The sequence below is a fragment of the Lutra lutra genome, chromosome 6 (genome assembly GCF_902655055.1).
Source record: "Lutra lutra chromosome 6, mLutLut1.2, whole genome shotgun sequence".
Lineage (NCBI taxonomy): Eukaryota > Metazoa > Chordata > Mammalia > Carnivora > Mustelidae > Lutra > Lutra lutra.
In genome coordinates, this window is record NC_062283.1 from 27,951,504 (window position 1) to 27,963,213 (window position 11,710).

General features: G+C 44.0%; 1 pseudogene; it reads right to left on the reverse strand.

Moving 5' to 3' along the window:
* LOC125102570 (cilia- and flagella-associated protein 251-like) overlaps window positions 1-8,369 on the reverse strand; it is a 29,047-nt pseudogene extending 20,678 nt beyond the window's left edge.
* Window positions 8,370-11,710: the final 3,341 nt, after the last annotated feature.

Genomic DNA, 11,710 nt, shown 5'->3' on the forward strand with positions numbered 1-11,710 from the left:
TAATCCTAAAATTTATATGGAACCAGAAAAGACCTCGAATAGCCAAAGGAATATTGAAAAAGAAAGCCAAAGTCGGTGGCATCACAATTCCGGACTTCAAGCTCTATTACAAAGCTGTCATCATCAAGACAGCATGGTACTGGCACAAAAACAGACACATAGATCAATGGAACAGAATAGAGAGCCCAGAAATGGACCCTCAACTCTATGGTCAACTCATCTTCGACAAAGCAGGAAAGAATGTCCAATGGAAAAAAGACAGCCTCTTCATTAATGGTGTTGGGAAAATTGGACAGCCACAGGCAGAAAAAGGAAATTGGATCATTTCCTTACACCACACACGAAAATAGACTCAAAATGGATGAAGGATCTCAATGTGAGAAAGGTATCCATCAAAATCCTCGAGGAGAACACAGGCAGCAACCTCTTCGACGTCAGCCGCAGCAACATCTTCCTAGGAACATCACCAAAGGCAAGGGAAGCAAGGGCAAAAATGAACTTTTGGGATTTTATCAAGATCAAAAGCTTCTGCACAGCAAAGGAAACAGTGAACAAAACCAAAAGACAACTGACAGAATGGGAGAAGATATTTGCAAATGACATATCAGATAAAGGGCTAGTGTCCAAAATCTATAAAGAACTTAGCAAACTCAACACCCAAAGAACAAAGAATCCAATCAAGAAATGGGCAGAGGACATGAACAGACATTTCTGCAAAGAAGACATCCAGATGGCCAACAGACACATGAAAAAGTGCTCCATATCACTCGGCATCAGGGAAATACAAATCAAAACCACCATGAGATATCACCTCACACCAGTCAGAATGGCTAAAATTAACAAGTCAGGAAATGACAGATGCTGGCGAGGATGCGGAGAAAGGGGAACCCTCCTACACTGTTGGTGGGAATGCAAGCTGGTGCAACCACTCTGGAAAACAGCATGGAGGTTCCTCAAAATGTTGAAAATAGAACTACCCTATGACCCTGCAATTGCACTGCTGGGTATTTACCCGAAAGATACAAACGTAGTGATCCGAAGGGGCACGTGCACCCGAATGTTTATAGCAGCAATGTCTACAATAGCCAAACTATGGAAAGAACCTAGATGTCCATCTACAGACGAATGGATAAAGAAGATGTGGTATATATACACAATGGAATACTATGCAGCCATCAAAAGAAATGAAATCTTGCCCTTTGCGACGACGTGGATGGAACTAGAGGGTATCATGCTTAGCGAAATAAGTCAATTGGAGAAAGACAACTATCATATGATCTCCCTGATATGAGAGAGAGGAGATGCAACATGGGGGGTTGAGGGGGTAGGAGAAGAGTAAATGAAACAAGATGGGATTGGGAGGGAGACAAACCATAAGTGACTCTTAATCTCACAAAACAAACTGAGGGTTGATGGGGGGAGGGGGTTGGGAGAGGGGGGTGGGGTTATGGATATTGAGGAGGGTATGTGTTATGGTGAGTGCTGTGAAGTGTGTAAACCTGGCGATTCGCAGACCTCTACCCCTGGGGATAAAAATAAAAAATAAAAAATGTTTTATAAAAAATATAAAAAAATTTTTATAAATAAAAAATAAAAATGTTTATAAAAATAAAAAATAAAAATAAAATAAAAAATAATAATAAAAATGTTTATAAAAAATAAAAAAAAATTATTAAACAAACAAACAAAAATCTACAACATATTCATATACATACAGATGCATCATTAAAACTGCTAACAATTAGCATAAAACCTTAAAAGCAGCCAGAATGGGGCAGGAGGGGAACTTTCAGAAGAGGGAACAATAAGATTGATAGTTGGCTTCTCAAAGGAAATGGTGTTAAGTCTGAAGACAATAATATCTTCAAAGTATGGAAATAACTACCATCCTACAGCCCTATAGTTAGGGCAAATAGCCTTCAGAAACAAAGATAATTACCAAGAGAAATGAAAGCATATATCCTATAAAGACTTGTGCATGGAAGTTCATGCACCTTTGTTTTCCACAGCCACAAACAGGAAACAGGGCAAATGTCTTTTAACAGATGAATAAGCAAATTGTGACATATCCATTCAGTGACTACTCAACATTCACATTTTAAAGGACAAATAAAGAGGAATAAACTGTTCTTGCATACATAGATGAAACTCAAAAATTAAATCAAATAAAAGAAGCCAGAGCCCTCCACAAAAAGAGTCCATTTCTGTAAAATTCCAGGGCATACAAACTAACATACATTAATAAACAGGAGGGTAGTTGCTGGGAGATGGGTGGAAAGGGGAGCTTAGGGTTATCCCCATCACAAAGAGAAGCCACTCAAAGACTTTAAGTAAGGTAGTGGTATGATCTGTCCGGTACACTTAAGAATTGTCACTCTGGCTGCTACAGGTAGGCAGGAAGGACTGGGACAAGAGTGAACACAGCTCAGCTGGAAGGATGTTGTAGTCATGAAGGGAGCTGTGGTGACAGTGGAAATGGAGAGGGGAGGAAGGATTTCGGGTGCATCTTGAGAGTGCACAGGACTTAAAATCACGGGAATGGATGAGAACACCCAGGAAGAAGGTGTCGCCATAAGAGGAGCTCCCACAACTCAACGCTGAGGACAGCCAGCATTTAGAAGGTGTGCAGTGAAAGAGGACAAGCTCACAGAAGAGCCCAGGAAAGGTTGTGATCCCAGGGAAGGTGTCTTCAGCACCTACTGGGAAAGATGATCGTGCCAATGTAATAGTGCTCACTTCACTTGGAAATGCCAGTGACTGTGATCAGCACAGATTTGTAGAGCAGTGGGTAGGTGGAAGACAGATCAGAAGAACCAAAATGTTCATCATCAGTAGGATAGATAAATGAGATATATTATATTCAGACAAGAAGAGACTAGATGGGTATGAAAATTAGTGAATAATACCCTAAGAAAGCAGGAAAAACCTTGTCACTTGCAGAATTAAATAAGATACTTAAATACTAAGTGATCCAGAGAAACACAACAGAAGCAAGGCTGTGAGTGATGTGAGTGAGCGGCAGCACTGGGGACAGGGGAGTGAAGGCCGGGTGGTAGGATATCCTAATCCAGGACCACGGGCTGGTGGCTCCCCATTGTTTTTCATTACAGAGCCCTTGTTACAGGAAATATCAACAGGCCTCATAGGTCACTCCAGTGCCCCAACTGGCTGGGACCAAGTCTGTGCCCCAACTGAGGACCTGGCTGGTTCTCTGTCACTGGAGAAGACTTCATCCCCCTGGGAACTAGCCCCTAAAATCATTTGAGAGAAGGCAGTCCTAACATTGCTGTGAATGACACAGTGATGTCCTTAGTGGGGAAAAGCATCTTATCCCTGTGGCTTTCCAGAATTAAACAGAGAGCCAGTGATGTCAGCTGGGCCTGTTCTGTAAACATAATGGTGGGAAGAGAATCTGTTTATTTTGCTTAGGAATGGGTGGTGTTTAAAAGAATTTAGCATATCAGAGCCTCTGATGGATTAAATTTGTGACTCTAATTTAAAGCCCATCATTGATTCAGACTTGTGATTTTACATTCAAATCACACTGGTTTATAAACAATATTAGAATACTTATGAGAATTTAATATTTGCCATAGTTATGTCTAATTTACTAGATTTACAAGAATTCCCTAAGTATGCATGAAGGGTTTATCTTTTAATCAGACTACTAAAAAACTTAGAGATAAAACCAAATATATTCAATTTCTAAGTGCAGTTTAAAAATGTTTAAAAGGAATTAATAATCAAATTTGTGAGTTGGGTCAAACATTAATCAAAACCCCCTTAAAGGCAATTATAAAAATCTGCTATATTTATAAAAGGAGAAAGATTTATAAGTTGAATAAAAAGCTTCAGGAAAAACTATGGTTCTTAGTTTATAACTTTATTAAAGTGAATATTAATTCTAAAACCAAGTAACATTTTCTGGGTCCCAAAGTCATCATTTACTATATCATAAAACTCATATTGACATATTGAATTGTCAACCACAGATACACTTTACTTTGCAATAAAATGAAAAAAAAAGTCACTGCCAGTGAAGACATACAAATGGCTATCAGACACATGAAAAAATGTTCATCATCACTAGCCATCAGGGAGATTCAAATTAAAACCACATTGAGATATCACCTTACACCAGTTAGAATGGCCAAAATTAGCAAGAAGGAAACAACATGTGTTGGAGAGGATGTGGAGAAAGGGGAACCCTCTTCCAGTGTTGGTGGGAATAAAAGTTGGTGCAACCACTTTGGAGAACAGTGTGGAGATTCCTCAAGAAATTAAAAATAGAGCTTCCCTATGACCCTGCAATCGCACTCCTGGGTATTTACCCCAAAGATACAGATGTAGTGAAAAGAAGGGCAATCTCTACCCCAATGTTTATAGCAGCAATGGCCACGGTCGCCAAACTGTGGAAAGAACCAAGATGCCCTTCAACGGACGAATGGATAAGGAAGATGTGCTCCATATGCACTATGGAGTATTATGCCTCCATCAGAAAGGATGAATACCCAACTTTTGTAGCAACATGGACGGGACTGGAAGAGATGATGCTGAGTGAAATAAGTCAAGCAGAGAGAGTCAATTATCACATGGTTTCACTTATTTGTGGAGCATAACAAATAGCATGGAGGACAAGGGGAGTTAGAGAGGAGAAGGGAGTTGGGGGAAATTGGAAGGGGAGGTGAACCATGAGAGACTATGGGCTCTGAAAAACCATCTGAGGGTTTTGAAGGGGTGGGGGGTGGGAGGTTGGGGGAACCAGGTGGTGGGTATTAGAGAGGGCACGGATTGCATGGAGCACTGGGTGTGGTGCAAAAACAAGGAATACTGTTATGCTGAAAATAAATTAAATAATTAATTAATTAATTAATTAAATAGTTTAACATCATAAGATTCAAGTAACAATTATAAGAATAAATATAAAATGTCTTTCATTCTTTAAAAGAAAAAAAGTCACTGCCAGAGTCACCCCTAGTCTAGTCAGGGAGACAGCTTTATAAGCAAGAAAAAAGCAAAGAGGGGCTTTGTGTGGCTCAGTCACTTAAGCCTTCAGCTCGGGTCATGATCCCAGTGTCCTGGGATGGAGCCCCACATCAGGCTCCCTGCATGGCAGGGAGTCTGCTTCCCCCCCCCTCTGTCTGCCTCTCTGCCTACTTGTGCTCTCTATTTTATCAAATAAATAAATAAAATCTTAGAAAAAAAAGAAAAGAAAAAAGCAAAGAATAAAGACTTTTTAGGAGGCCAGATGCACCTGGGGAAGAGTAGCTATCAGCAACAGTTTCAGAGAAGAGACACACGTGACGGGCCCACCCTTCCTCCTGTGGACTCTGTCACAGGATAGAACAACTTTCCCTCATGTGTACTTGCAGCTGGAAGCATGTGACAGCCACAGGTGACAGCCAGGCACACGGAAGGGGAATTCCACTTTCTGGGGAAGAATTCCCATTACTAGGATGCAAGATGCATTTTTCCCTCTATCTCAGGCTGGGTTGGCAAAGGGCAGCCTCTGAAGGGTGTTCAGCAGGGGAGAAACACAAGCAGATTTTGCCTTTGGGAAAAGATCACACTCAAAATGCTGTGGAAAACAACCACATGGTGCTACACACTGATGTCCATGTATCTGTATTTAAGACATCAGCAAATGTCCTGGAAGGAAACACACCAAATTGACTACCTCCAGGAAGAGGGCGAAGATTGGAGATGGTGGCCAAAGGAGACGTTAGCTTTCAGTTAAAAGATTATTAAAAATCAACAGATGAGTAGATAAGCAGAATCAGTATATCCATGTGTTAGAATCTTGAAAACAAAGGAAGCACTGACTGATGCCACAGCACGAGAGAACTCTGAAAACATTATGCTGAGAGAAATACCAGACATAAAAAGCCACATATGATTCACGGACATAAAATGATGACAGGCAAACCTATAGAGACAGAAAGTTGATGAGGGGCTGAGAGGAAGGAGAATGGGGAGCTCACTGTCACAGAGTTCCTGTTTGGGGTGATGAAAATGTTCTAGAAATAGTGCCGATGGTCGCACAACATTGTGAATGTAATTAATGCCACCAAATTAGACGTTTAAAAATTGTATTTTGGGGTGCCTGGGTGGCTCAGTGGGTTAAAGCCTCTGCCTTTGGCTCAGGTCATGATCCCAGGGTTCTGGGGTTGAACCCCGCATTGGGCTCTTTGCTCAGCAGGGAGCCTGCTTCCTCCTCTCTCTCTGCCTGCATCTTTGCCTACTTGTGATCTCTGTCTGTCAAATAAATAAAATCTTTAAATATATATATATATATAGAGAGAGAGTTTTAAAATGGGGTGCCTGGGTGTCTCAGTTGGTAGAGTGGCTGGTTCTTGGTTTTGGTGCAGGTCATGATCTCAGAGTCCTGGGATCAAGCCCCATGTTGGGCTCTGCACTCAGCGAGGAGTCTGCTTGAGGATTCTCCTTTCCTTTCCCTCTGCCCTTCCCCCACTCACACTTGCTTGCTTAAATAAATAATAAAGAAATCTTTTCTAAAAATGTGAAGATGTTCAATTTCATGTTACGTGTATTCTAAATCACCATCCTGGAGGTTGGGTTGCAGAGTGAAGCTGCTGAGGAGGAGGCTGGCCAGGTGGGAGTGGATGGGTAGGGGCAGCAGAGGTGGGTTTAGAAGGCCTCTGGGAGGAGATGCAACAGGGCTTGGGGACATTTTAGCAGGAGATATCCATGGGACATCCAGGAGGAATGTTCCCCAGCAGCTTCCTCATCCATGAAAAGAGGAATTATGAGGTGGTTAGGGAGATGAAGATGGTGTGGTTACCATCCCAGGTCTACTCCCTCCTGGCTGGAGAAAAGGACCAACTGCATCCTCCTCACCATCTTGGGCCAGAGGAAGCAGAGTCTCAGAAGGCAGATGAAAACCAAGGGGATGTGGTGTCAGAGAAGCCAAGGAAAAGACAAGTGTCAAATACCACTGAGACGTCTAGTAAGATGAGGACCAGGATTAAGTAACAGGGCCCTAGGACATCACCAGTCACCTGGGGGACCTGTAGCTTAGAACATTCAACCTAACTTTCCAGAACACCCAAGAGCTTTAAACAACTTCTTCCTAATCGTCCTCAACTGAACTCATCCACCTCCATGTCACCACCCCCACAACTCAACCAGGGCCTTACAATCTTTTCAATTAATCTAGCACTGCACCCTGCCTCTAGGACCAGGAATGAAGAAAGAAAACACACATTAACATCTATCATGGGTCATGTACTGTGCGTTACTGGTCTTCATGACAGTCCTGTAAGGTAAGTGTAGTATATTGAGGGCCTCCTCAGAAATCAGGTCCACCCAGAGCCTCAGGATGTGAGCATTATATGGGAATAGGGTCCTTGCAGATGTGTTAGTTCAGATGAGGGTGGATTAGGATGGATCCTAAAACCAATGACTGCTGAACTCATTGAAGTGCAGATACAAAGAGACACACAGAGGACAACACCATGTGAAGACAGAGGCAGAAATTAGAGTGATTAGTCTACCAGCAAAGGAACACCAAGGACTGCCAGCCACCAGCAGCAGCTGGGAGAGAGGCCTGGAGCAGGTTCTCCCTCAGAGCCCCAGAAGGAACCACCCCTTTCGGCACCCTAATTTCAGACTTCCAGCCTCGTGAACTGTGAGGGAATAATTTTCTGTTATTTTAAGTCCCTCAGCGTGTGGTAATTTCTTTTCCTTTAAGATTTTAATTATTTATCTGATGGACAGAGATCACACCAGTAGGCAGAGAGGCAGGCAGAGAGAGAGAGGAAAGCAGGCTCCCTGCTGAGCAGAGAGCCTGATACAGGGCTCAATCCCAGGACTCTGGGGTCATGACCTGAGCCGAAGGCAGAGGCTTTAACCTGCTCAGCCACTCAGGCGTCCCAGTGTGTGGTAATTTCTTAGAGCAGCCCATGGAAACTAAAACAGTGGGTATGATCAACCTCTTTTTTTGCAGATGGGGAAAATCACTTCACTTCTCTGTGCCTCCAAGCTGGGTTAGTGTTAACCTCCCTCATCGACTCTGGGACATTGCCAAACCAAGTTTCTCTGTCTAAAGAGCCAAGAATTGTAATGGGAAATTCATTAAGGTAATGTCACTCAACTGGGCCTCAAGGCAACAGGATGGCCAGCCTCCCCAGGCTGGTTCACCCTCACCCAGCATCCCACCGCTGGCTTCTGCATTCTGAGATGGCATTTCTCATTTGTTGCAGATATGCTACACTGAGTAGGGAAAAACAGGCTTGTGCCATGCCTACCCTGTGAAGGAGTCCCAAATGATTATCAGGCATTGGGGCCCATTGCTGGCCATGGCAATCCACTGCCTGTCTTCACTGATGCAGAGGCAGGAGATCACGTTAATGTGACCCTGCAGAAATGCAGAGAAAATGCTCTGAAACATTCAGGATGGACAGAGAGGCTGGAGCCACACAGAGAGAACTAAGGCCCCCTTCCAGGTTCATCAGGCTGAAAATTCCACTCCTATGACCTTCCCCTGGCATTTCTCCATAGCCAGTGGTTTTCTGATTTTCTCTCCCCCAAACCCCTGTACGGTAAGCCACACTCCCCACAAGGACAGGGCTCCCTACAGATCTAGGCATGTGCCCAACTCTGAACACAGGTGGGGAATAAATGTTGGGGTTCTGCCCCACCTCCAGCCCCCTTGAAACCCTGATGGCCTCATCTCCTTTAAATAGTGTCCACTCAGGCCACTGAGCAGATCTGGAGCAAAAGCCTCTTCGCTGGTCTCCCTGCTTTTGTTCCCACCCCCCACAATCCTTTCCCAGTAACTCAGGAACCTTCTGGAAACAAACAAGATGTTAGTGTTCCCTGCCAGAAAATAGCCCATTTCCTCCCTCCTTTCTCTTCCCTTGCTCACTCCATGACAGGCATACCAGCCTTCTTTCTGAGCCCCATGGGCAGGCCTGCAAACCTGGATCTCCTCGGGTCTGGACTACTCCTCCACAAACTGCCCCTGGTTGGTTCATTCTCCTCAGTCAGTCAGATCTTGGCCTAAAGGGCATGTTTGTCAGCACAGCCAACTGGAGGGCCATCTCTCACTCTTGATCTCTCTCCTACAGCAGCCCACATTTCCTTTGGAGTGATTGTTGTTATTTGTAATTGTGTATTTATGAGACTATAAGCTCCATGGAGGTGTGGGGGGGCTAGATCTGTTTTGTTCATGACTACAGACCCAGAATCTGAAACAAAGAGGTTCTGATAAGTACCTGTGGAATAAATGAATGAATGAATGAATGGATGGATGGATGGATGGATGGTTGGATGGTCAAGGCCACTCCCAGCCACCTGACTCTGCAGGAGGCTGGACAGCTGCCTGGCATGGTCCCTATTTCTCAGCCCATCTGCCTGCTGCTCCTTCCTCGCTCTGTAGACAAACTACCCCCTCTCCCTCCCATCAGCACTATGCTCAGTGCTGCACATTCAACTAAGCTCCAAGAAAGGCTGCTTGCTGATCTTCTGTGTGTTTCTGGACATCTAGGGAGCAAATTCTGCACCTAGATGGCATGGATCCCTGAGTATGGACTAGGCTTTTGGGAAACCCTCTGTGATGTTTTTGACCTAGGCATTGACTTAAGGAAAGTCCTTATTAAAATATATGTCCAGGACCTCTTGGGCATCTCAGTCAGTTAAGCGTCTGCCTTCAGCTAAGGCTTTGATCTCAGGGTCCTGAATCCAGCCCCAAGTCAGGCTCCCCACTGAGCAGAGAAGTCTGCTCCTCCCTGTTGCTCTCACTTGCTTGCTCTCTTAAAAAAAAATAAAATAAAATCCTAAAAAGCAACAACGAGAACTTGCATACCTGAAGATGGTGCTGAGTATTCTTGAAGACATCATCGAAGACCACAGTGTGAGCACAGACATAGAAAAGAACTTGCTGGTTTTCATCTCGAATGTAGTAAACAGGAAGAGGACTGTTCCATCTGAAAAATCAAGTCATGGTCTGGAAGACAAAGGCAAGACCAGCAAGACACTGGGTGCACAGAGCCCAGAACTGTGATGCCAGGCACCCCTGGCACAGTCTCTGGAGGTGAAGGATTTCACATCATCAGTCCAAAGTGAGGGAAATCACTTCAGAAACATCCTCAACATCAGGCTCGGGCTTGGAGGACCCTCGAACCCATGATGCTGAGTGAAAGGGGCCACACAGTGCACGGTCAGTCTAATCCATGGAGATGGAAAGGAGCCCAATGGCTGCTGGTGGCCGGGGAGTGACAGTTAGGGGATATGGATTTCTTTTGTGGGGGATGAAAATGTTTTGGAATTAGACAGTGGTGACAGCTGCACAACATTATGAACATGCTAAAAAGCAATGGATGGCACACTTTAAAGGGGTCAATTTTATGAGGATGTGGAGAAATTGGAACCACTGGGCACTCGTGGTGGGAATGTGAAATCGTGCAGCTGCCGTGGAAAACCCCAGGGAGAGCTCTCAAAATACTGAAAGCAAAATTAGCATATCATGCAGCAATGACACTTCTGGATACCTAGCTCAAAGAAGTGGAAGCAGGGTCTCAAAGAGACATTCACATGCCCATGTTTAGAGCAGCATACTTCACAGAAACCAGAAGGTAAAAGGAAACCAAGTATCCCGTGATGGACGAATGGATAAACAACATGTGAGTGTTGTTCAGGCTTCCACAGGAAGGAGACCAGACGCTCTACGATGTGGATGGGCCTTGGGGAGATCACATAAGTGAAATCCACTGGTCACAGAAAGACAAATACGGTAGGATTCCACGGACATGGTCCCAAGAAGAGTCAGATCCGTAGAGACAGGAAGTGGAATGGTGGTTGCCAGGGGCAGGGCTGCGGAACGGGGAGTTGTTCAATGGATAGGCAGTTTCCGTTTCACAGGACGAGTTCCAGGTGTTGGTTGCACCACAGTGTGAATGTACCTACTACGACGCTGTACACTTCAAAATGGTGAAGATGGTAAATTTTGGGGATGCCTGGGTGGCACAGTTGGATCAGCAACTAACTCTTGGCTTTGGCTCAGGTCATGATCTCAGGGTTGTGGCATCCAGCCCGACATCGGGCTTCAGGAATAGTCTGCTTAAGACTCTCCTCTGCCCTTCCCCACTGCCCCCTTCAAATAAATAAATAAATATGTAAAAGAAAGATGAGGGGCGCCTGGGTAGCTCAGTCATTTGGTGTCTGCCTTCAGCTCAGGTCATGATCCCAGGATCCTGGGATCAACCCCTGCCAGGCTCCCTGCTCCTTGGGAAGCCTGCTTCTCCCTCTCCCACTCCCTTTGCTTGTGTTCCCTCTCTCACTGTGTCTCTCTCTGTCAAATAAATAAATAAAATCTTTTTTTAAATGGTAAATTTTACTTTATGTGTATTTTACCACAATTTTAAATTTTAAGAAGGTAAATTTAATGGTATGTGTATTATACCTTGCTTAAAAAAAAGAAAGTCAACAGTAAACAGAAAGAATGTTCTATCCTCCTAATCCCCAGAACCTAGACTCCTCAGTACCTGACACATAGTGAGCACTTAATATTGTGAAATTCAATTTACTTCATGAAAATATATGAGAGGGTCAAATTACAGTATAGTCACTAAGGAGCTTCATAAGAAAGGCAATTATTCAGCTGGGAATATTTGTATATGGTCCTCATATACCATTTCCCCTGGAAGAATAAAGTACAAAGAGACAAAATTCCCTAAGCATGACTAAAAAT